The sequence below is a fragment of the Alligator sinensis genome, unplaced genomic scaffold (genome assembly GCF_000455745.1).
Source record: "Alligator sinensis unplaced genomic scaffold, ASM45574v1 scaffold280_1, whole genome shotgun sequence".
Lineage (NCBI taxonomy): Eukaryota > Metazoa > Chordata > Crocodylia > Alligatoridae > Alligator > Alligator sinensis.
Genome location: NW_005841835.1, coordinates 6,684,028 through 6,688,973, shown reverse-complemented (window position 1 = coordinate 6,688,973; position 4,946 = coordinate 6,684,028). Strand labels below are relative to the sequence as shown.

At 56.8% G+C, this 4,946-nt stretch overlaps 1 pseudogene; it reads right to left on the bottom strand.

Moving 5' to 3' along the window:
• The window catches only part of LOC106722070, a 48,731-nt pseudogene extending 47,125 nt beyond the window's left edge, over window positions 1-1,606 (bottom strand).
• Window positions 1,607-4,946: the final 3,340 nt, after the last annotated feature.

The window sequence follows — 4,946 nt, the reverse complement described above, 5'->3', positions numbered from 1 at the left end:
CTTGTCACCCCAGGTGGTGCTGGGGAGAAAAGGGCTCTACCTATTTGCTGATGATCTCCCCTGATGAGTTTGTAGGCAGCCACCAGGTCCCCCCTCAGCCTCCTCTTGCCGAGGCTGAACAGGTTCAGGTCCCTCAGTCTCTCCTCATAGGGCCTGTCCTGCTGCCCTCTCACCAAGTGGGTGGCCCTCCTGTGAACCCTCTCCAGGCTGGCCACATCCCTTTTGAAGTGCGGCACCCAGTACTGGATGCAATACTCCAATTGTGGCCTGACCAATGTTGCATAGAGGGGGAGTATCACCTCTCTGGACCGGCTTGAGATGCATCTTTGGATGCATGACAGGGTATGGCTGGCCTTGCTAGCTGTGGTTTGGCATTGGTGGCTCATGTTCATCTTGGAGTCAGTAATGACTCCAAAATCCCTTTCCGCCTCTGTGCTTTCAAGAGGGGAACTCCCCAGTTTGTATGTATGCTGTGGATTCCTTCTCCCAAGGTGCAGCACCCTGCATTTATCTATGTTGACCGCATCCTATTTTCATCTGCCCACTTTTGTAGTCTGTCTAAATCTAGTTGCCAATGGACTGAAGTGAGTCCAATCCCATAACTACTATCAACAAAATCACCCTACCACTGCTCCTGGCCAACCGCGTTTCTGGCCAGGAGCAGCATGCAGAGTGCAGGGGCAGCATGTAGCAGCTGTCTCGTTCCAGCCTCTACCTCCCTACACCGTGACTGCTCCAGCCCCTGCCCTGTTCAGTGACGGCCAGCACCCTGGGCTCCTGCTGGCCACAGTTCTGGCCCTGCTGGCCCACCATGGCGACTGCCATCTAGCCCAGGGCAGCCTGGGCCCTGCTGGCTCTCTTGTTTGCAGTGGCCACTTGGCTAGCCTCACTGTGACATCCCAGCCCCTCCGCCACCACACAGCTGCCACCCGGACCCCATGCTGCTGCTTAGGCCCCAGCAGGGACAGTGACAATGCACTCCTGCATGCCACCGCTGGGGGCATCCACACTCTCCTGGGCCTCCAGCCCTGACACCTTTAGGCCCACCTGGCCAGCTCAGACTGGTGGCTGCACATCATCCAGATTACCTGGGATGATAAGCAGTGGTTGGAGCTGTTCCAGATGACCCAGGCTACCTTTCAGGACCTCCTGGAGCAGGACTGCCCACACCTGGAGTGTCAGGACACTGCCATGCAGCAGCTCTTCCCTGCAGACGTCCAACTGGCCATTGCCCTGCTCAAGCTGGCCACACCCACCAGCTTCCATTACGTTGGCCACCTCTTCAGCATGGGCCAGGTGTCTGCCAGGGACGCCATCCTAGAGGTGTATGGTGCCCTCCACTATGTGTTCAGGTGCACGGTTCTCTGTTTGCATGATCCCCCTAGCAGTGGTGGTAGGGTAGTGGCAGGGTGTAGAATTCCACATCCAGGCCTTCCCCCAGTGCAGCGGGGCCCTGGACGGGAGCCACATCCCTGTCACCTGCTCACCTCATGGAGAATGCTTTTACTACAGCCAGTGGGACTTCCATTCCATCGTGCTCCAGGCCATTGTTGACCACTGTGGCAATTTCAGAAATGTGCGTGCCGGCTGGGCGGGCAGTGTCCATGTTGCCTGTGTGTTTTGGAACTCCACCCTGCCAGCCCTGGTGCAAAGTGAGCATTTCATGCCTGGGGTCCCAGACCTACAGCTAGGCATGGTGGTGGTCCTGCCCCTCCTCATCGGGGACCCCACCTACCTGCTACACCCCTGGCTCATGCGGCTCTACAATGGCCAGCTGGACCATTGCCAGGCCCCCTTCAACTGGTGCCTGGCCCAGACTCACATCCTTCAGCCAGGTGAAGGGACGCTGGTGCACACTCACCATCTGCCTCAAGTTTGCCAAGGACAAGCCTCCCCTGGGTCATGGTCACAGACTGCATGCTACTTAACGTCTGTGAGGCCTGGAGGGAGCTCTTCCACGAGGCCTGGGTGGAGGAGGCGTGGTGGGTAGAGGCCACCTGGCACTGGGAGCACCAGCTGCAGTGGTGGCGACCATGGTGGGCCCCCCCTCCCAGGCCCTGGGCAAGCTACACACCCGTCAGCAGAGGCCAGGGCACCAGGTGCAAGAGGCACTGACCAACCACCTTCTCCTGCACTCCCTACTGTAGCCCACATAGATAGCTGCCCACAGACCCCCACCCTATCACCCCCAGCACCATGCTCACTGTGGACAATTCCTGAAAAGCAGTTTATTCCCCTCACAGAAACAGACCCCTCCTCCCACCTCTCTCCCCCACAACAGAGCCTGTCCCCCATTCCCTCCCTCCCCACAGTGCCCCTCCACCATCCACCCCACACAACCAATAAAACACCCTCTTCCCCATGCAAACTATTTATATTGTTGTGGTTGTGCATGCACTCCCCAGGTGGGTGGGCATGGGGGTGTCTAGGGAGTGGAGCCCAGGGACAGGTGCCCAGCACCCCAGCCTCTGACCATGCCCTTGCAGGTGCATATGCTGAAGTGAGTCCAGCGGGTGGGGGGCTTGCCCAGGGCTAATGGCAGCTGCTGCTCTTCTGGTGCACCCATCTTCCCCTTCAGCAGCCAGTGGCCAGAGCCAGCAGAGCCCCTACATAGTGCTCACCCTGCTGCGGGCAGCCTGTGGCTGTGTGGAGCCAGGGCAAATGGCAGGGCTGGGCCCAAGTGGGAGGTGGGGTCTGGGTGGCAGGGGCTGGGGCAGGGGCTCCAGGCCAGGGGAGAGGGTGCTGAACCTCTACTCAGGCCCACATGTGGGCCTGTTACTGGGTGGTGGACAGCTGCCAGGGGCCAGGTGGGGCTGCAGATGGGGGCAAGGCAATAGCCCTCCTCCACTGCCTCCACTGCCCTGGACATCAGCACAGCCTGCCACTCCAGGGCCTTGATTCATAGATTCATAGATGCTAGGCTTGGAAGGGACCTCAACAGATCATCGAGTCTGAACCCCTGCCTGGACAGGAAAGATGCTGGGGTCAGATGACCCCAGCCAGATGCCTATCCAGCCTTCTCTTAAAGATCCCCAAGGTAGGGGAGAACACGACCTCCCTTGGAAGCCCATTTCACCCTTACCGTGGAGAAGTTTTTCCTGATTTCAGTTGAAGGCGATTAACTTTTGACATGCACCAGTATCATGAATGCATACACTGCTGCAATAATAGCACATTAAAATTCAGGTGCAGGTATGCAAGCAATTTTGTATATATATGCACTTAGGGGTACTTGGCATAAAATGTTTCATTTTATGTTATTAAAAGCATGGGTATTCCACATATTTGCTGAGTTTTCTCTTCTGGGCTTAATAGTAATTTAGCATAAAAGAATTCAGAGAGGTGTTTGGAGAACTTTGGCCTATCCAGTCACCGTTGGATGACTTACAATAGGTGTGGCATCCTCTGAAATGAAACATAGTGTAAAATAATTCAGCTATTAAAATAATGGTGAATCTCTAGCCCTTAAAGACAACAGGGTTTGTTGCAGGGGCAGGTGAGGCCTGTCAGGGGCCCAGGAAGGTAGCTCTTCAAAATGGTGGGGCTCTCCTCAGAGGCTTTGTATGTATTAGGTGTGTGTCTGCAGGGGTGAGTAGTACCTCCCAGGGGCCCACAGCCAGGACCTCAGCCCTTCAAGATGGCAGGGCTCTCCTTGGAGGCTCTATACAATTTTTTGTCCTGACTGTTGGCAAGATGCAGTTTTTTAGTGTACATGTACAGTACATTATATGTTCAATATAAGGCCAATATCTACCTCAGAGCTACATGTACCTGGCTGCCATTAATTTTGTCCTCCAGGCCCAGGAACCTTGCCCTGAACTCCCAGTCTGCCTGGTCCTGTGCCTCCTCATGGGCCACATCCTCCACCTACCAAGTATCCTTCTAGGCAAAGTCCTCTACCTGCCATGCCTCCTTCTTGGCAACATCCTCTGCCCACCATGCCCACAAGTGTACCAGTCACTCCTCAGATGCTGTCAGCAGTCCATCCAGCAGGAGGGTCTGGTCCTGGGTTCTCCTCTGGCAGAGCTAGCACATCCACAAAGCTCTAGCTGAGGCTGGTGGTGATCCTGACCCGCCATCCCACCTGCCAACTGTTGCCTCTCTCCCACGTGCAGCTTCAGGACCTGCAGACCCATGAAAAAGAGGCTGTGAGAGTTTGCAACATTTAAGAGATAAGATGATCTGTACCAGGGGGTTGTGTGCTGCCCAGCTCAGATGGGGTGTTGTGTGTACATGGGTACCCACAGACTGTGGTAAGTTGGCCAGGCAGGCTCAGGCCCAGGTAGCTGTCAGCTGAGCCCCATCCTATCCCTGCTTGCTTCCCAGGGGTCAGCAGGTCTCTTAGTGCTGCCTGCAGGCAGCCTGCCTCCCCGACCCATTCCTGGGTGGGACAGGCCTGGCTCCTGGCAGCATCTGCTGCTGAGGCTCCAGAGCCACTCCCTCACTTCTCCTCCAGGCTAGCCTGTCTCCTGTACTGCCATCAAGCCCATGGTCCCTGGGCCTGGGGGTGTGGTGCTCCCAGATGACCAGGACACGGAGCTGCTGGTGCCTCCAACACTCCCTACAGGGAGCTGCTTCAGGAAGGTGCCCCAGGGCCAGCCTCCCCTACCCCCACAATGCCCCTGCTGTTCATGTCCTGGGTGCGGTGCAAAGAGCTGTTTGCGTGGACTGAGGGATGCCCAACCCACTACACCTTGCTGCTGCTGATGGGCCATGGTGCCCTGGGCACACTTACACAGCTGGCACAGGACCATGAGCTTTGACAGTGCAGTGGGTAAGCCTGCACTGCCCCACGACCTCCACCACCACCCAGAGGGCTATCTGTGGCTGCGCTACACTCCCTGTCCCTTGCAGCCAACGAAGACATCACCGCCGGCATCAATGTTTCATAGTTTCATAGTAGCTGGGGTCAGGAGGGACCTGAACAGATCATCTAGCCTGATCCC